Raw genomic sequence first — 22,037 nt, 5'->3', positions numbered from 1 at the left:
TATGTAAATACACGGATGTTAGGTTTCAAAATTAGACCGTGCATAAGGAAAAAAACATTTAACATTTCAAGCAAAGTATGACAGAAGCTTTTCAAACTACCTAGTTTTCTTTAGCCGTAAAATGTGCTCATTTTCTTCCGACAATTCTGAATGAAAATAATATCAGAGTTATCCAAAGCAAAAGTTAACAACAAACGAAACAGGCCCGGCCACATATCAGACTCCGTCCCCTGATATATATATATATATATATATATATATATATATATATATATATATATATATATATATATATATATATATATATATATATATATATATATATATATATCTCTCTCTCTCTCTCTCTCTCTCTCTCTCTGTGTGTGTGTGTGTGTGTGTGTGTTTTATCACCAGTCCGTCGTAAAATATTAAAATACGTACACAGTCAATCCGTACATGAATTTGCACATGTATGATAGTTGGCGAGCGCGCACACACACACACACACACACACACCACGCAACGGGAATTTTGACAGATGTAGCACCTGCGCATTTGCAGTTCGTGAATACGTGAAAATCAACTGTTGTAATAGATATTCAAGCTATTTTTTTCAGTAATATATTTGAATGCTTATGTATACAAAAAAATCAGTCCTTATTAATCCCAAACATGTCGATTTGCATCGCTAATATAGATACAAGAAGGGGTGTGGAGTCGGAGTCGGAGTCGATGGAGTCGGCTCCTTTTGGCTGGAGTCGGAGTCGGAGTTGGTAAAAATACCTCCGACTCCGACTCCTTTACGTAATCATTTATCGTGCAATGTAGTTGTGAAGTTTTTTTGTTGGTGTTGTTTACGTGCTGCCTATAGCGCCTGTAGACTTTCTTGAGCGGCCTCTTTGGCGATCCCAGCCCGTTACTGCCGTTAGGATATGACTACTAAGCCAGTTTTGCTACTTTGTGGAGAATTCCCACGAGTTTGTGGGAGAAATTAACTTTTGAGGGGCTCTTGTGGGCGCACATTTCAGACAAGCATTATGGTTAAGTTATTATGGCTGGAATACTGATTTAACGTGGAATTTTGTGTGTAAAAATCTATATTTCATGATATTTCGCCTGATTAAATAATTATGTAGATAACTGAGAAATTATTAGACGATGTCGGAGAAAACATGCCTAACGACATATGAAACATCCTGTACCGAACCTGTCTGATTCCTGTAGTACTCATACGCGTCTCCACTCTCAAGTCTCAACCTGATCGAGGGAGCTCAGCAATTGACAAGAAACACTCATCTTGAAATGTAAGAATTTTCTCTTTTCTACACTCCCACACGACCTCTGCGTGTAACGAAACACACGAGAAATTAATCCAGACAAGGAAAGGTTTTGCCGGCGCCGGGGAGCGAACCCGCGACCAGCGAGACGGGAGAGCCATTCCTCAACCAGTCGCCCCTTCGCAGAGGGAGTTATGAGAGGTTCGCCAATCAGGCTAGTCGTCGCACTACACGGCTCCCCATTCCTATGTAGATTAATTTCTGTGTTGAAATTTCCCATTTTCTATGAACTTTGGAGAGCATGGGTCATCACTCTACCTGTTACCCACTCGGGGTGACAACAGAATCACAGGAGAGGATCCCACCGCTGCCACCAGTGAAATGCCAGAATTTTCTCTTTTCTACACTCCCACACGACCTCTGCGTGTAACGAAACACACGAGAAATTAATCCAGACAAGGAAAGGTTTTGCCGGCGCCGGGGTTCGAGCCCGCGACCAGCGAGACGGGAGAGCCACTCCTTAACCAGTCGGCCAAAGAGGTATCCCCCTCGCAGAGGGAGTTATGGGAGGCTCGCCCATCAGGCTAGTCGCCGCACTACAATCTGATATAGACCGCGGCACTAACTGCCACTATTTGAATAATTTACATAGATAAGATCATTGAATATTCTGTGATTCTAGCAGTTAGCTGATGAGAATGACACACACACACACACACACACTGTCGTCCAGCTCCAGGATGCAACTCGTGTACACACACACACACACACACACACACACACACACACACACACACACACACTGCCGTCGAGACACCTCGCGCGCGCGCGCACACACACACACACACACACACACACACACACACACACACACACACACACACACACACACACACACACACACACACACACACACTGCCGTCGAGACAACTTTTACACACACACACACACACACACACACACACACACACACACACACACACACACACACACACACACACACACACACACACACACACACACACACACACACACACACACAAACACACACACACACACACAGCCGTCGAGAAAACTTTTATACACACACACACACACACACACACACACACACACACACACACACACACACACACACACACACACACACACACACACACACACACACACACACACACACACACACACACACACACACACACACACACACACACACACACACACACACACACACACACACACACACACACACACACACACACACACACACATGTATGAACATTAAACAGACATAAGTAATCGCTTTCTTACGGAATCGTTTGCTGTCATATGTTTGGAGTATGGTTATCTTATGTTACGTATTTTCATTTATTTTTATTTTACATTATTTTATAAAAAAACGTTATAACGAAATTACTTTAAACGAACCGGCTTCTTGCAGACTCCTTACGTTCTTATGTTCTTCTTATGTTCTTATGAAACGACGTTACGGCAGGGCCTGCAAGTAAACCCTCGGTTTTGCGGACTAATTGGGGCACCTTACCCCCAAGATGCCGAAGGTCCGTTAGTAGATGTGAAAATTTAAAAATATGTATACGTAATAATAATAACGAACCTAATAAACCTAAGTTTATAGTTTATATTGTGTACGTTGTCTGGACGTTGTCTATATAGAGTACATGTAATCTGGATGTCAATACATGCAAAAATATAGGTAGATGGGTGCTGTACCTTGAATGATGTAGTGTTGCCGTGATCGTTCCTGTGCGCTCCCCAAAAGTTTACCCGTTTCAAAATCCATGACTCACAATAATAAACGAGAATACCTGAACAACCTAGATTCATAAACTCTTGTTAAATTTATAAAAAAAAAACTCACTGATAAATTAATAACGAACGTACTTTTAATTTATGATACCAGAGTGCTTCAAATTTTGGTGATGGTGTGACGTGTGTGTGTGTGTGTGTGTTAGTTTTAGTGTGCATGTGAAGGAGGCACCATTTTAAATCAGCGTAATGGTGTGCAAGTGGCCACCCCAAGGTTCGTAAATATCGTAATGCGTTATTCTATACACTCTACCGACACTCACAAACACCTTGCTATTTTCCATTACACTTAGGTCCTGGAATGATAGATAAGACTTTCTTGTGGTGTAAATACGTCCTTCACTTGAATGGGAACCACAAGGAGGAAAATACTTCAACAGATGGCCTGAAAATGACATACCAAATGTAGTTGAGAGAATACAGACTTAACAAAATTGGTGACCATGGTTTGAACTAATGTAACTGAGGGACAGATCAGATAAAGGGAGGAGGGAGGGAGAGGTAGTTAGCTAATGCAGTTACCGGGTGCGGTTGGTTCAAAAACTATTATCTAACTGGGGTCGTCCGAGAGGACCTCAAGAGAGTCTACCGGCGCTACAGGCAGCTCCTAAAAATAAATGAATGAATAAATAAATAAATAAATAAATAAAATAAAATAAAATAAAATAAAAAGTTTAAAAAAAAAAAAAAACATTTGCAGTAGAGGGGGAGGGAGAGGAGGGCCGGAGTCGGAGTCAGAGTCGGAGTCGCAACCTTAAAATTTCCCGGAGTCGGAGTCGGAAAATTTTAAATCAGACTCCACACCCCTGGACACGAAAAGACAAGCTTGTGTCAAACAGTGTAGTCATATCATACTCGAACTATCTATGGCTTTTCAAATGCCTAGAATTCATATCATTTCAGGTAAAATAAAAGACATTTGGCTCTGCAAATGCAAATAAAGGATATTTTAATCATTTAATGCATGTAACTATCGATTAATATTCAAAATAACATGAAATAGTAAATATTAACAGTTGAATGTGATGCTAGGCTATTTTGAATATTACCTATGTCATTTACATGCAACAAATTATCAAAGTTCCTTATGTATAGGCACTTGCAGAGCCAGATGTCATCTTATGTACCTGCCATGAGATGAAGAATAGGTATCTGAAAGGCTATAAATCGTTTGAGTATTATCCGACTATACTGTTTGATAAGTGACATCTCAAGTACTGAACGGCGGACTCTTGATTTTGCGGCACCCTTGTCATTAAGTCGCGAATTTTGGAAAATCAACCGCATTGGTGCGAATCGCCAAAACTCCCTTATTTCTGGGGCTACAGAAATGTTTTTGTTATCAATCGACGGCAAAATGAAAGGGCTATATTTTGTAAAAAGCGAACGGGCTCAAAAACCGATTCGAAAGGGAAAAAAATCGAATAAATTCGCAAAAAAACGACTGAAAAAAAAAATTTGAGTTCCCAACCTTGAAACCCACTCATTTTTTTAGAATTTCAAAAAACTTATTTAACAAATAGTTTAGCCCTACCAATGTGATTTCCAATATGATGCACAACATTTCCCTACTCCCAATAGTTTCGTCGCTAGAGCTCGAAACGTAAACCCTTTTGAGAGCGATTTTGACGAACTCCAGACACTTTGCCGTTTTTGTCTATTGTGGCATTGCTATTGCCTCTGGAAGGCTGTAATTTATATAGCCCTATTGATAATATATGACCAGCTCGAAGGATGTTTTGATAGCTCGATTCTAAATTTCTCGTCAATCACAATATAGCCTGTTTTCGGCCCTTTTGTCGCGATTTGGACATAGTTTTTGTTTATAACTTTTTATTAAGTGCTTTAATTTTTATGATTAAATAAAAATAGTAACTTTTTATATAGATATCTTAAAATGATTTTAATACAAGATAGTCAACATATTGAAGTGTTCATATATGAATTTTTATGCAGATATATTAATTTTTGTGGCGTCAGGAAGGTTTTTCGTCGCGGCGCGTGAAATGAGTCAGATTCGGCGAATTTTCGTCGAGACTTCTGGTCAAGCTCGAGCAAACACTACTGAAGCTAGGAAGGCGTGCTTGGTGGCAAATGAAAGCTCTGTTAATACAGATCAATAATCAGAAAAAAATTGGAAAGCACTAAATAAATAAAAAAAAGTTATAAGCAAAAAACTAGGACGTGTCCAAATTGCGGCAAAAGGACCGAAAAACAGGCTATTTTGTGACGGCTCGACGACAAACTTGGAATCGAGCTATCAATAACTCCTTCAAGCTGGTCAAACTACATTGTCAAGAGGGGCTACATGCCAAATTACAGCCTTCTAGAGGCTATAGCAATGCCACACTAGACAAAAACGGCAAAGTGTCAGGAGTTCGTCAAAATCGCTCTCAAAAGGGTTTACGTTTAGAGCTCTAGCGACGAAACTACTGGGAGTAGGGAAATGCTGTGCATCATATTGGAAATCACATTGGTAGGGCTAATTCATTTGTTAAATAAGTTTTTTTAAATTCTCAAAAAATGAGTGGGTTTCAAGGTTTAGAACTCAAAAATAGGTTTTATTCAGTCGTTTTTTTGCGAATTTATTCGATTTTTTACCCTTTCGAGTCGGTTTTTGAGCCCGTTCGCTTGTTACAAAATACAGCCCTTTCATTCTGCCGTCGATTGACACCAAAACATTTCTGTAGCCCCAAATATAAGGGAATTATGGCGATTCGCTCCAAAGCGGTTGATTTTCCAAAATTCGCGACTAAATGACAGGGCTGGGGCAAGTATCCGGTCCATAGTGTAGGGTTCACTGGTTTAATACAAGATCAGGCCTGGGTTCGAATCCAGGTCTGGGCAGTTAACATACAGCCCAACCATCTGTTATTCTTCCTTTCGAGCTGGTTGGTGAAGGGGTATCTGGGAAACCTGAGGAAAGTAAACTGTGGTAACCCAGATGCTGCACTGGTCTGTGTCCCGGGTTAATGTGTTCTCACCCGCCACAGGCTTAAGGGCTAATGGGTACGGAGATGAGCATGCTGCGTATGTCGCCGTATGTCGCGTAAGCTACGCAGAGTATGCCCCAAATTCACCTTACCATGATGCCCACGTCAGAGAACGGAAAAAATAAGAATGTATTGGTACTTGGAAATTCGACCGGTACAAAAAGTTATCATTAAGATAAAAAATGAAACATTCAAGCAAAAAAAATGTAATAATCATCTTTTTGATAACAGTTCGTTTTATACCTCTGCCCAATTTTGCAGGTAAGATTTGTTTTTACCCAATCCAAGTAATAAAACTGGCATGATGCGAACACACGGGGGCTTTCAAAATGCATGAGGGAGGTAGAAGGCAACCACAACACTATGGATCATGTTCCCCGTCTCCATCAGACACCACGCATCCATTGCCCTTCTATGGCTTCACTTCTCAAAAATCAATAAAGACAAGGTGAACGATTCTCTCATGTTAAATATATTTATAAGATCTTGCATGAACTGTTTAATCCATACGGCATAAATCAGAAAGTAATGGTTGACCCCCCTGGCGTCGGTCGATATTTTTTTTTCAGGATTAGGGTATTACAACATAATGGTAGAACATAACGGTGGTCGGTTGGGGCAGAGTGTGTTGAAATTTGGGATTCCCTGACCCTAGAGTTGTACACATGACTTTTTGGGCGGGGAGCCTAGTGTGGCTGTGCACCGTTGTCTGTGGCTACTTTTCATAATGATTTATCATTACCAAATATACCACATATTTATTAATCATATTTGCATGTTGTGACACTTTTTTCACGGTAAAATTGATTACATAAATCATGATTTTTCGGTTTAGAAATTCCTTTTATTGCACATTTTCTATAGTATATATCGTAATGATGTAATGATGAAGCGGTGGCTGAGTGGTTAGCGTGCTGGGCCCACATTCACCGTGTGATGGACGATGCAGGTTCGAATCCCCACGCTACCACCTGGGATTTTTCAGTCACCCTTGAGTGGCTTAAGACTACCCACATGCTGTCCAGAAGACCACCCATCAACCCGGACTCTAGAGGAAACCGTCCAAGTGAATCAAGAACGAGTTCCGGAGAGCAGCATGAGCCAAGAGAAGATGGCGCCACTATAAAAAACACTTGCCTGCGCCATGACGGGTTGGGGCCGACTACCATCCATGCCCCTCAAGAAAGCCTACCGGCGCTATAGGCTTACTCGTAAAAAATAAAAAAAATTATAAAAAATAAAATAAAAATATTTGTTACTTGTTATTGTTTGGTTGAAAGTATTTGTGCACACACTCACTTACACAAGACGGTTTCCAATGAGGAGATTATTTTGTATTTATATATATAATAAAAAAAAATTAAGTACAGAACATTCACTAAACATTCAACCTCCAGATGGGAAAAGTATGACATTTGAGTTATCATATCTACTGGTGATTCATGTATTAGATCTGATTCAAGCTGAAGGAATACATTCATAATCACGAGAATAAATGTATGTGCATTAAGGTAACTGCCTGTGCACTCATCCAGAATAGGCTAAGGCATTAAACCTCATAAAAGATGGCATTTTCCTTCTCCCTACATACATGTGCTTTTTTTTTTTTTTCTTTCTTTTTTTAGGTGCTGCTGTAGTGCAGGCTGGCTGTCTTGCGGAGCCTCTTGGACGGCCCTAGCCAGTTAGTGGCGCAGGCAAATTCTGTTTATAGTGGCTGCCGTGAGGTATGACTCTTGCTTGGCCCATGCTGCACCCCCGGTGCTCCACTTAAACGAAGTTGCTGAAGTTAGGGTTGACTAAAGACCTGCGCAGCATTTGGGTAATCTTCCGCCACACTCGGCGATGGTTTGAAAAATCAGCATGCTTCAGTGGGACTCAAACCAAGCTAGGTTCACTACCGCATGCTGACCACTCGGCCACCGCCTGGGTAGACTGCCTCGCTACGAGTCCGTGGGCCTGGGTTCGACTCCCGGTCATGGCAGTTGGTGCGCAGCCCATCCAGCTCTTCATCCTTTCTTTTGAGCTGCTCAGTAAATGAGTGCCTGGGGAAACATGAGTAGGGTAAACTATGGTGACCTGGATGTCACACTTGTCATCCCATTAAATGATTAAAGGCTCAAGGACCAATAAGACAGAGATGAACACGGAGGCTAGAGCATATGCCCCTAACCCTACCTGCCTACTTGTCTAGCGCTACAAACTGTTGCGATTGTTACAGTTGCTGGTGTGACTTAAAGGAACATTTTCTCCATGATGTGAAAAAAAGTATGTTGAGGCTACTGTTCATACACTTCACCGGGATGATTTAAGACTTACACACTAATAGAAAATACGTATGTAATTTCCCTGCTCCCCCGCCCTCCACCAATTAGTACTGCTAATGAGCTGTAGCACTTAAGACTACAATGTTGTTCAAAGTACAAGTCAGGCCACAGTGCTGGATCGTGATGGATTACTCACTGGTTTTTCTCAAAGAGACAGAGTGAGGCATTAGTGCAACAGTGAGGAAATAACATTCTGGATTTAGTCTTCACGACCGACAGCCACCTCATAACCGCCTGTGAGGTCGGCGAGCCATTTGCAAGCAGTGACCACAACATAATCAGATGCGTTTCAAATACTGAAACAAAAGCACGAGAAAACTCACTCCTAATACCTAACTATAGTAAAGCAAAGTTTACGGACCTAAGAAGAGAATTGGTTTCAGTAAATTGGAATCATCTGCTAAATAACGTCAGCGTTCAAGAAATGTATAATCGTTTTACTGCACAAATCACAGCGAGCATAAATAAATTCATGGCGATACGATTAATGATGATAAAGGCATGGCGTCGGTCCTAAATTCAACCTTTAGTAGCGTATTCACAAAAGAGAACATGACATCGATCCCAGCCCCAAGGACTATTTTTCAAGGCCCTGAAGAACATAAGCTTGCGTTGACCTAAATCGATATCAGTGAAGTGCGTGCGTACCTGCAAAAAATAGATTCAAATAAATCTCCGGGCCCCGACAATTTATCTCCTCGCGTGTTAAGAGAATGTAGTCAACAGCGAGAATTACCCATAACGTTAATGTTCAACAAGTCATTAGCACAGGCTAGTCTGCCTCTAGAGTGGAAAAAGGCCAATGTTACCCCGATATTTAAAAAAGGAGATAAAAAACAAGCCAGTAATTATCGTCGAATTATTATTCGAAAAAATAATCAGGGATAAAATTATCACTTTCCTAGAAACAAATGATTTGATAACTGATAATCAGCATGGATTTTGTAGTAATCGATCTTGCCTTACCAACCTATTAACTTTTTACAACAACGTTTATTCAAGTTGGGACGCCCGAGCCCCATATGACGTAATTTATCTAGACTTTCAGAAAGCGTTTGATAAAGTTCCCCACGTTAGGCTTATTTCAAAACTGCATTCCCACAGTATTAGTGACCATCTATGTGCGTGGATTCATGACTGGCTCACCGACAGAGAACAGCGTGTAGTTCTTAATGGTGAAGCATCCGATTGGCAACCCGTAACCAGTGGCGTGCCCCAAAGTTCGGTCCTGGGGCCAATACTATTCATAGTTTACGTGAACAATTTAGAGACTGATATCCTGTCAAAAGTAGCCAAATTCACCAACGACACCAAATTAGGAGGTACGGTAACGAACAGTAAATATTGCGAGAACATTCAATAAGACTTAATAAGACTTGCCGATTGAAGCGAAAAAAGGCAAATGTGTTTCAACGTAGATAAATGTAAAGTAATGCACATAGGTGAAAAGAATCCCAACTTTAAATATCAGCTTCAAGGACATGAGCTCAGCAAAGTAAAACAAGAAAAAGATCTTGGTGTCATTATCAGTAACACTTAAAATGAGTAATCAATGTTCTGCGGTGAGTAAAAAAGCCAATATGATGTTAGGATTAATCTCAAGAAACTTTGATTATAAATTACCCAAACTTATGAAGAGATTATATTTAGCATTTGTAAGACCACACCTAGAATATGCTATTCAGTTCTGGTCACTGAATTATATAAAAGTTCAAGTTTTGCTGGAAAGGATACAGCGACCAGCAACCAAACAAATTCCAGCACTCCGTAACTTGATGTATGACGAGCGTTTAAAGCGTTTAGATATGTTTTCTTTAAAGAAGCGAAGAGTAGGAGGGGACTTAATTGAAGTGTTCAAAATCCTTAATAGATTCGAAAACATTAACCCAGATAGTCTATTTCAGAGAGACATCAACACAATAACACGCAGCAATGGTATGAAGTTAAAGGTAAACCGATGTAACACATTGGCGCACAGAAGTTATTTCAATAACAGAGTCGTCGATCACTGGAATAGACTCCCACCGTCAGTAGTTAGCGCACAGAGTATTAATAGCTTCAAGTCTTCATTGGATAAGTATTTCAGGGATACAAGATTTTACTGACCATTTTTCATATGTTTCAGCCAGTGAGGTGTGGGAACAGTAAGGTTAACAGAATACTGGAGCGTACCCCTGTACCGAAGGTAAATGAGGATTAAGCCTCTACCGGTAACCCCTGAAACTACATCTCACCCCATCGTGAACAGTCCAATTTAATACTAGCTTTTATTTATTTATTTATTTTTATTTTTATTTTATGACTCAACTACATACACTGTTTACTGACCCTTTTTCATTTGTCTCAGGCAGCCTGCAGCACGAGTAAAACCTTAAGACATTAGTTTCCTCCATAGCTTAGGTCACCAGTAGCATAAGTTAAGGGTAGTAATTTCCTCTTATTTCTCTCTTTACTGTAAAATTTCCATGTCCCTTTCTTCCTTAAATGCACATGGTGTTCTCTTCTAACTGTTTCCTGCCGGCACATTGCCGGAGGGAGAGGTGGGTGGGGAGGAGCCTTCATCTATTCTATCCTGTCCTACGACACGTAGTCTACTAGTAGTAGCGATAATAAACAGACACCCTCGCCATAGACCAACAGGTCTTCTGGTGTCTGTTCTTCCTATGTATTCCTATGTATAGTTAGTAAAAGTATAGAGAACATAGATTTAAACTCTTCTGCATCATCTCTCAGACTGTAGAGCTAATTCTCGTAATTGTCATATTTCCGAAGTGTAATAATTATGCTTTTCCTGCATTTCATCTGTGGGCCTGATCAGCAACCATTGCCATCAAGATGACATCTAGATTTTTGCATTGCGATTCAAATAATAAAATAAAAAAATTATAATCAGACATGTCACGCCTTTGCTGAGCCATATTCATGCTCTTCGTGAACTCCATCCATCCTCCCGGACAACGTTAACCACTCCCATGCACGGCGACACATAATAAAACAAATTGTTGCATTACAGACCTTTGCATCGGCATTCTGACAATACTAGTCTGACTGCTAATACCTCTTGAGTTGTATTTATGCTCTTGATTTTTGTTTTGTTTGCTTTTTGTTTTGTTTTTACAGTAAGGGAGGCAGCTCAAGGGCACGAAAAACATAAAACAATAAAACAAAGGCCCACTAGGTGCTGCTCCAATAAAAGAAAAAGATTGGGTGGGAAGAAGAGAGGTTGATTTCGGAAGTCCATACATCCACCTGAGCAAATAATCAGTCACAGTGAGGAACTACTCGGCTGTCAGAATACAAACCCTCGACCGGTGACTGCATGATTCAAACTTGGATAGGATTGTCTCGTAACACCCGCAATAACCTACCCATGTGTGTGTGTGTGTGTGTGTGTGTGTGTGTGTATATGAACATGGTCTCTTACTTACCTTTCAGTCGTCTTGTCCTTTCTGACCTGGCATGAATGAGGGCAGGGGATAAATGTAACAGTATCCCCTCCGTACATTTACGTGCTTCCATATCTGCAACAAATATAAATACAAATATACTTTCATTATGCAAATAAATATAATAAAAAAAAAAGCTCATAGTTTGTTGTTTATTACCTAATGCAAGAACGGAAAGATCTCACCTAGTAAATAAGTAACCAAAAAAATGATGACCACATGCAATAGGATAAAAAAAAAGGATGTTGTATGTATTGTTATGTTCTAGTATACAAGACAGAAATGATTTACTCCTCAGTTATACCATTGATTATTCTTTTTATCACTACTCCCATACAACTCGCTCCCCTTTTTTAACATTACTGCAATAAAAAATAATTCACTTAAGCCCTTACCAATTTTCCTTCTAGTACTGACGGGTGTTAAATAATTTCCATTTTTCACACAATATCACATCCACAGTACAATTTTCTAAACATTATTACACACAACAAAACTAATCCACTGCAATTATCTGCATGACCATTTTTCCTTCTGATGAGGTGATTTGGATAACCTTCCACTATCCGGAGTATCCAAACTCTAGTGTTAATCTAGTTGAGCCTTAACCCCTTGACTGTGGCTTTCCTACAAGAAGACATCACCAAGCTAAAGAAATAAGAGCGAAAAGTGGCTGCTACAATTCAATGAAGAAAAATGCAAAGTCATGATCTCGGGAGGGGATATCCAACATACCAATACCTCATGGGAAACACTCCACTATTCACCACAGAGGCAGAGAAAGACATGGGAGTATATGTTACCAGGCTACCAGTGAAACCCAAATCAGTGCCAATCACAGAGGATGGGTTAATTTATTCAAAAGATTCTACCAAAAAAATAATTGTAAACATAATTAATTAATTCCAATACCTGACCATTTTTCCCTATTGAGGGATTTTAGATTTTCTCTTCTACTCATCTTCCATTAACTAAAGAGTGGAAATTTATTATTGTAGAGCCTTACAAATACTGATACATGAATGATTACCAACAAAAACCCTTGATTGCTATGCCTGACATTTTCTTTCTGATGAGGGTCTTAGACAATCTTTGTTTAACTCATTTATCCAAACTTGTGTAAATTAAATCTTATAGGACTCGTAAATATACACTATTATAAAAACTATTGCAAGTATTAATTTTCTTTGTTCCTCCACGACAGTACTTAACAGCCATGGAAGGCCTTTAATGCATAATGTTGAGATTACATGTATCCTGAATTAATTTATCTCCTCCACCTATGAAATCTTTCTCCTGTCTGCATGACTAACAAGCATGTGGTAATAACATTATATAACAGTGATAGTAATAAACTATTACAGTATATATATAGGATAATAGTAATATATAAGAACATTTCTACTTTCAAAGCGTTTCTTTTCCATTACAAATTCGACATTTCCTTGTGATCTTGCTTCATACAATCACTAAATTACTTTTTTTTATTCAACATGTTTGAAACATGTTTTCTATTCACCACCTAACCATCTGTATCTCTAAAGCTCCATCCCCTCACAGGGATATCCCCAAGAGGATAGCCACAGAAGAATGGTCTCCAACTTTCCCTTCTGCACATTCAATCCCTTGCCTGACAATTCCTTTCAATATTCATTCACTCTGCAAGCCCATTCTAATGGCAGTCTCTCCCTGATACCACTTCCTTTAATCTTGTTCTTGTTTATTCTTCACAAACTTATCCTCCTTAATTCTTATGGTATGTACAAAGCATCACACAGTACCATGCTTCATCCAATCAACCACCCCACAATACACTCCCATTGCTGTCACACCCATTCCAAAACTAATACACACCTTACTACTTTATCCGTTCCATCTTGGCACATCACACACTCCTCTTATGTCGTTCATTTCAGCTGTGCACATTCACAATTGCTTTGTTACATTTCATCTCCATGTATCTAATGTATATGGCAGACCTGGGAGGCTAAACTAATCTATTATACCCTAATATTTCCTAATACTCACACTCCCCTTCATGACTCTCTTCAGTATAATTATTGCCTGTCTACTCGTCATTGCTCTCTCCCATTTTGCTACTTGCATGCTCCCATACTTACACACAACCGTCCCCAAGAATTAGAATTCAACCACTTCTTTCAATTTTTCCCCAACCAAATTTTATGCCCTATTGTGCTCTCTGTCCTAACTCTGTGTATCTGAAAAATCAATGGAAAGCTCTCTTGCTCTTTCAAACCCTATAACTACTCCAGACTACATTTACTTTCAGCTGTCTCCTCTTACACACCCTGACAGATTCACTTCCAGTCCTTAGCATTCTTTAATTTCCTGCCAACATTGTGTCAAGTACTACTTCATACCTCTCCCTTTCATCCTTGCACCTAATTCCCCTATTTTAGCTTTCTTTTCTTTCATACAACCATCCATATGAAAACTGAACAGCCATGGTGATACCTTACACCCATCTCAAACCCACAACCAACACCAAAACTCTCACTCAGCTCCCCGTTCATGAATACAGAGGCATTCACATCATATTCCTTAAAGTAGATATACTTCCACACCATATGTTCTCGGGACATCCCAGAAACCCTTCCTCTCAACCATATAACAGCATTCTCAAGACATATAAAAGCAGCAAACACCTTCCTAACCTTCTCTAAGTGCTTTTGAAATACTGTTTTCACAGTAAAGATCTGATCCATTAATTTCTCTGTAGCATTTTCTTGCAAGTCCATAGTTTAGCTACAACTGCCTCTTTTATCTCATCTATCTGCTATGTACGCTCTTTCCTTCTCTGCACACCAATCCAATTACTTCTTGAGCTGCCCTGACCACTGACTTCTTAAAAATATCAAACACCTTGCTTACTCCAGACTTGTTTTATTCCTTCTCTTGCTCTTCCCAACTATTCATTCATCCTTCCTCTACAGATGTGCATGTTGTAACTTTCATGTTGCTTTTCACTTGCCAATACCTTCCCATTTTTCTTCTTCCAATTCTCTCTCTCTCATCTTCATTTTTGCATATCACAAAGTGGTCTGAACTATTAAACTCTTCTCTCGCAAACTCTGCATGGCGGCGGGCAAGTGGTCAGCACCCAGACATTGTGATCCTGCTGACCCGGGTTCAAGTTCCACCGCAAGACACTGACATCACTGACAAGACACTGACATCATCACCGAGTGGCAGTAGAATACTCACGTGCTGTCCAGATCATCAATCAATCAACCGTAACTTGTGCAATTTCAATCAAAAGAAGCACTGGGTGGCAGTATGGACCAGGCAAATCATATATCACAGCAGCCACTTAAAATAAAATTTGCTTGCACTACTAACAGGCTGGGGTCCTCCACCAAGCTCATCAAAAAGAGCCTGTCAGAGCTATAGGCAACACGCAAACACACACAAAAAAATCCTGCTTCACCCTATTATACTATCCACTGCTACATACCCTATCAAACTCCTCTCATTCTCTCTTGCCCTTGTATATGTGTGGATCACCCTGAGCTGAAAGATGTTTACTAAGAAGAAACCTCTCTCAGAACAGATGTCTATGTGATACATATATTGTCCATATTTTATTAACACTTATTTCAGCAGACAATATTTATTTTAATTAATCCAATTCCTGGTATCACTTATACAAAAGTAAGAGTAATAGTAATGAAAACTATAATAGACCCCATGTCTTTTCTAAATAGATTCCTAATGCAGTACCGTTCCTCCCTGTATGCATATTACACACAGCTTATGGCTCTAAGCTGACTAGGGCTGCTCCCTTTGGCCATACTTGACCTGCTGAAGGTTTGCAGTGAAGTATGGGAGGGGGATCTTTTTTTTATATTCTTTTAGTTTAAGGGATAACCCCCAAATGCAATCCTACCTCGGGCCATCACAAGCTTGGAATAACACCACTACATTGATCAGGCCAAGGCCCCTACAACAAGGCTGGGGACTACAAGAGCTCAGGGGAAGGGAGCAAAATAGTGGTGAGCATGGACAAAATGTTACACACCTTCCATAAAGGAGATACCTGTTAACTTCTGCATCATTAATATGATGGAGAGTATGGGTGTCATGTATAAGTAGATAGCTTTGTGCAGTGAGGTCAGAGAAGAAAGGTAAATGTACAAATAGAAAGTTTAGGGAAGCAATATGTATCACACAGCAGTACAGAAAAACAGAAGTGGATATCCTTTTCTTTACAGTAGGTCTAAGAAGTGAGCTAAAAAATGGCCAGCAACATGCAGCTCCCATGAAAAAAAAGGAAGTGCCAAATAAATGTAAAATGTTGTTCAAGACCTGCTTTGATACTTTTTTATTCAGAGAAAAAGCATTTTTATCCCTATTCCTGCTAATGTTGGGTCCCAGGGCTTGTGAGTACATCATCACCATCTAACACTTTTATCTCCGTACCACATTTCTATCCTTTCCACCGATAAGAGTATAATATGACTTACAAGATCATTTATACTTTCTTCATTTGTAACTGTCTTTAGCCATACACTGCAAAAGATCAAAATATGTGAACCCCCTTTTTGCGGGAACCCACTTTAGCAGATTCATAAACTCGCTGATTTTTCATTGAGGAAAAAGTTTTTCCCAGCATTAAATTCATGTAAATTCATGGAGTCAGTCACAGTGTCAGTTGTTTCCCATGGGAAAGCAAGCTTAAATTGTCACCTGCTGCTCCCTGCCACGCCCCAACCTCTTACAACCTTTCACTATTATTTTGTGTTGCATAGGATATGTTTTGTTTATGGTTTAGGCTGTTTTGATGTGTTAAAATGGATTTCAGTGCCTTCCAGGTCTTATATATTAAAGTAAGGGCTGTGTCTGTAGGGTGAGTCAATTATTTGAATAAAGTTTCATTGCCATGAGTAAATCTTAAAAGTATAACAGTATAGATACTAATTCCCTATGTGGTCCTATACTATACTTGGGTACTGGGGGAGCAAATTAGCAGTGCAGGTGGATTTTATATACAATAACCATCATCAGCATCAAAATGACCTTAAACTTCCTACTGAATTTGTCTCTCTCCACAAAATAACTCACAAAATAAGTCCTATATAAGTTCTAGACCAACATTGCAGTAACAGCCTCTATCTTTATCTTCATTTACTACCACCTGTCATCTGATCCCCTACCTTAGACAATACAAATGGCACTACATGACAGCTTGTAAAGTTGTGTGTGAGGGCTTTCCACAGCAATGCAGCTAGGCATCTAAAAGTGTATTACCAACATTGAAGCAGTATGAGACTATAACTATATTACCCACAAAAGCATATCAAAGCTCTCAATTTCTCAGGATGAATCTATATGATTATGCCTTCAACTCTTCCTCATTTAAATATAAAGTTTGAGTGTACAATCCCAAGTACATAATGTGATCTGTATAAAAACTCATTATTACACAAAACTGCTGCCTTGATGGGTTCTCCAATGAGTATTTATGAGAATTCAATTAATTCCATCAGCCAGTGTAACAAGTCGTATTCATATCCTTAGAAATTTTAGCTAGGTACTTAAATTCCCATTCGAATACTTATATAATTTTTGTATTCACTCCATCTTTTTTTCTTTTTTTTTTATGTTTCTGCCTATGGAGTTGGTTGGTGGGGCCTGATGGTTGATCCCAGCCCATTATGGTGCAGGTAAGTGTTTAAAGTGGTGCCATCTTGCTTGGCTCATGCTGCCCCCTGGAGCTCATCTTAGATCTTTGAAATATTGACTGGTTCACTGACCTGACTTGGATCTATAAGGCTGTCAGTAGTTGGTAAGACCACTACATATTTATATGCTATGCTTCCTGGCTTCCAAAATGGCAGGGATGATATGACAGATATGAGAGATTATTGTTTATCATTAACAGTCCTGCAAAGCATGACAGAATTCTTGAAATTGTTTACCTGAGGAATTCATTCTGGAATCAATTCTAACAATTCTAGTGCCAAGAAAGAGAGACCCTTCTGTGTGTGCCCAGCGCATCGGAGGTGATTGTCTCTGGAATGGAGGCACACATACCATGTACTTTCTCTACTCCTCATGCCTTGGTTTAATCACGCTTGTTCTCGTGCTATCAAAGATAGAGAGGCAGCTCACAAAAGGTAACAGAGCCTTCGCACTCCTGCTAACCATGATCTTTATATTTCTGCCCGGAATCATGGCAAATCTATTCTTCGACTTACCAAAACCTCTTTCATTAATAGAAAATGTCAAAACCTTGCATTTTCTAATTCTTTACAGGACTTCTGGCACCTAGCCAAAAACATCTCCAATTTCACTTCTTCATCTTTTCCTCTCATCTCCATCTCATCTATTTCTAAGGCAGAAATCTTCTCTCAAACTTTCTGTAAAAACTCCACTCTGGATGATTCTGGGAATATTCCTCCTACATATCCCCCCCCTCTGACTCCTTAATGCCTGTTATTAAGATTCTTAAGAACGATGTTTTCTATGCCCTCTCATGCCTCAACTTTCAGAAGGCTTATGGACCTGATGAAGTGCCTCCTATTGTTCTTAAAAACTGTGCATCCATGCTGACACCCTGCCTGGACAAACTCTTTCGTCTCTGCCTATCAACATCTACCTTTCCTTCCTGCTGGAAATACGCTTTCATACAGCCTGTGCCTAAGAAGGGTGACCATTCCAACCCCTCAAACTACCGCTCTATAGCTTTACTTTCCTGTCTATCTAAAGCTTTTGAATCAATCCTTGACCGAAACATTCAAAAGCATCTTTCCACTTCTGACCTTTTATCTGATCGCCAGTATGGGTTCCGCAAGGGGCGTTCTACTGGCGATCTTCTTGCTCTCTTAACTGACTCTTGGTCATCCTCTCTTAGCCGTTTCGGTGAAACTTTCTCAGTTGCGCTAGACATATCGAAAGCTTTCGATAGACTCTGGCACAAGTCTTTGCTTTTAAACTGCCCTCATTCGTATTCTATCCTTCTCTCTGTTCCTTTATCTCCAGTTTCCTTTCCGGCCATTTTATCTCTGCTGTGGTAGACGGTCACTGTTCTTCCCCTAAACCTATCAACAGTGGTGTTCCACAGAGCTCTGTTCTATCACCCACTCTCTTCCTGTTATTCATCAATGATCTTCTTTCTATAACAAACTGTCCTATCCACTCATACGCTGACAACTCCACTCTGCATTATTCCACTTCTTTCAACAGAAGACCCTCTCAACAGGAAGTACAAGACTTCAGACTGGAGGCTGTAGAACACTTAACCTCAGACCTTGCTATCATTTCCGATTGGGGTAAAAGGAACCTTGTATCCTTCAATGCCTCAAAAACCCAATTTCTCCATCTATCAACTCGACACAATCTTCCAAACACCTATTCCCTATTCTTTGACAACACTCAGCTGTCACATTCTTCAACACTAAATATCCTCGGTCTATCTTTAACTCAAAATCTCAACTAGAAACTTCACATCTCCTCTCTTACTAAATCAGCTTCCTCGAGGTTGGGCGTTCTGTATCGTCTCCGCCAGATGCTTTCCATATATAGGGGCCTTGTCCGTGCTCATATGGAGTATGCATCTCACGTGTGGGGGGGCTTCACTCACACAGCTCTTCTGGATAGAGTGGAGTCTAAGGCTCTTCGTCTCATCAGCTCTCCTCCTCTTACTGACAGCCTTCCTCTTAAATTCCACTGACATGTTGCATCTCTTTCTATCTTCTATCGATAACTTCATGCTGATTGCTCTTCTGAACTTGCTAACTGCATTAAGATGTTGAGGTAAATCACAATCACAACTTTTTTCAGCACACTTTTCCTTTTTTGGGTGATAACTATGAATATTATTTTTTTGGATGGGAGGAAGCCACCAGTTAGTTGATAATCACACCCACCACAAGAACAAACCAAACAATGTTCATCCTCTCCACATGAAATCCATTTATTTTATAAAGAAAATTATAATAAATTCCCCATGGGGGATTGTGAGTAACATGAGCAAACCATGCAAGCTTATTCTGTGAATAGTCACAAGTGTCATTGAGAAAGACTGTTTGCAAAGATGAAAGGATAAAGACATTTTTTAAAAGTAGTCTATAAATAAATACATAAATTCAAATAATAATGAGTAGACCTAGCTGCTCCTGCTACTCATTGCAAGCAATGATATTTCTTTCAAAGAAATATTGTTTTAACAGAGTAATTAAGTAATTAAATGGAGCCCCTGCCCCAGCCACTAGACTAGGGAGGCCAGCCACAGATGTATCCAGTTTATATTTCTACAAAGTTTTAAAACCTAAGCAAGGGAGAATGATAGCAAAGCTAGCCATTCCAGCAGAAAAGTTCATGGAAGTGATGTAAGCACCCCCCAAGAACATTTTTTTTATAACTGTCCGCCTGAGGCTTACTTATTTTTTAGTAAGCAAGTGAGACTTGAAGATTTCTTAGCTGACTAAGTGCTACATGTGTAATGATACTGGTAGTTGAGCCACACACTGATTTAAGAGCGATTAAATTAAATCACACACTATACTAATTTCATTGATTACCCACAAGGCTAAGTCACATATGTGTAGTCACCAATAACAGCACCACCATGTGTCCTCCTGAGGTTTTGAATTTTTTAAATTCTGGATAACTTGCAAACGAGTGTAAACAGGAATATAACACATTTCCATGGGGGGCAACTGTCGCTCATTGACCCTACCCCCCTCCGGACACCCATGCAAAGAGGAGCCATTGCAGGTCTTGTGCAGATATGATGGAAAGTTATATAGCCATAGGTAGATGTGAAATAATAACTTGTCCTCCTCTTAGGGGCAAAAAGTTCCATCTCTTGGGAGGGGAAAGAGGGCATAAGAGTTCAGTTCCCCTTCTGTTGATTTTTAGGATTTTTATGTATATCATGATCACATTGGCCCCCTCTGGAAATGTCTCTGGTAAGGCAGCTAAGGACTAAGTTAAGTGAGGACTGTATATTTAGTTTCAGTTCTCACAAGGGCTCACTGATGGGCTTTTTGTTTGTAAATCAATGAGCAACACAGGGCTGTACCCAGAGAGGGGTTGGGGGGTCGGAAAACCACCCCCATCTGCTGAAAAGTCCACAAAATGAAAAACTGGGATGAAAAGTCAGATTTTTGTTTTGACAGCAGAAAAATACACCCAGAAATGTCAAGTATTCAACACCCTGAACTCCCAGATGATTAGGCTCACTTCGCTTGGCCTCTTCAAATGGCTACATAGGTCTACATTTTGAGGAATAAGACCCCCCCCCCCCCCCAACATATTATATATAGCTCTGGGGACGGTCCTGTAAAGTGGCCCACAATATGTTCCTGCTGATGGAAGGGGCTCGCGACCACCACCATTTTCCACCACTAATATTCCTCATCTGTAACTTAGTCTATCCACCAACTACACTCCCTTTCTCCAACACCTCAAGCAACTCCACCAAGTACCACACCTCAACACCACCGCCACCGCCAACATCAACACCTCCTGTAACTAATAAATACACTACAACCTCAACACCAGACTAGAATAACTCGACTTCTTGCATAACAACTAACACGTCCCTCACCCGGATTGGTTTGCACAGAGGGTCGAGCAGAGATTTCAACACTGCATCTGCCTCGCCGACCCACTGCCGTTCCTCTCGTTCCATCCCCGTTTCCTTATTTTGAGAAGTACATAATTTTCTTTTGCATCACCTTTACCAAGCATTATCAAGCGAAGGTATCGTGCGAAGCGAACGCACACTCACTTCGGTCAGCCCGGCGCCCATGCGAAACAAACGCATAACACAAAGCGCACGATCGAACGTAAGAACGTAGGAGTTTGCAAGAGGCCGGTTGGCCTATACAAGGCAGCTCCTGTACTCTCAACCCCTACCTTACCTCACTATCCATGACTTTATCTAACCTCTTCTTGAAAGTATTTATGGTATTGACACCCACAACATGGCTGTCAAGCCTGTTCCATTCATCTACCACTCTGTTGGTGAACCCATTCTTGTCTATGTCTTTGCTGAATCTGAATTTGTCTAACTTAAAACTATTGCTACGTGTCCTACCTGGCTCTTTTACTACCAAAATATTATTGACATCCCCTTTATTAAAGCCCTTCATCCATTTATTGACTTCGATCAGGTCTCCTCGCAACCTTCGCCTTTCCAGCCAGTGTAGATTTAAATGC

General features: G+C 40.2%; 1 long non-coding RNA gene across 1 annotated transcript; it reads right to left on the bottom strand.

Moving 5' to 3' along the window:
• Positions 1–345: 345 nt before the first annotated feature.
• On the bottom strand, positions 346–21,617 carry LOC126998847 (uncharacterized). Its single transcript, XR_007753040.1, has 3 exons — positions 21,424–21,617; positions 11,832–11,924; positions 346–901 (listed from the first exon to the last, which is right to left on the bottom strand). It is a non-coding gene; the product is annotated as an uncharacterized LOC126998847 (long non-coding RNA).
• Between the last annotated feature and the right edge of the window lie 420 nt (positions 21,618–22,037).

This window comes from Eriocheir sinensis, chromosome 15 (assembly GCF_024679095.1).
Source record: "Eriocheir sinensis breed Jianghai 21 chromosome 15, ASM2467909v1, whole genome shotgun sequence".
NCBI lineage: Eukaryota > Metazoa > Arthropoda > Malacostraca > Decapoda > Varunidae > Eriocheir > Eriocheir sinensis.
This window is presented reverse-complemented; position numbering and strand designations above follow the sequence as displayed.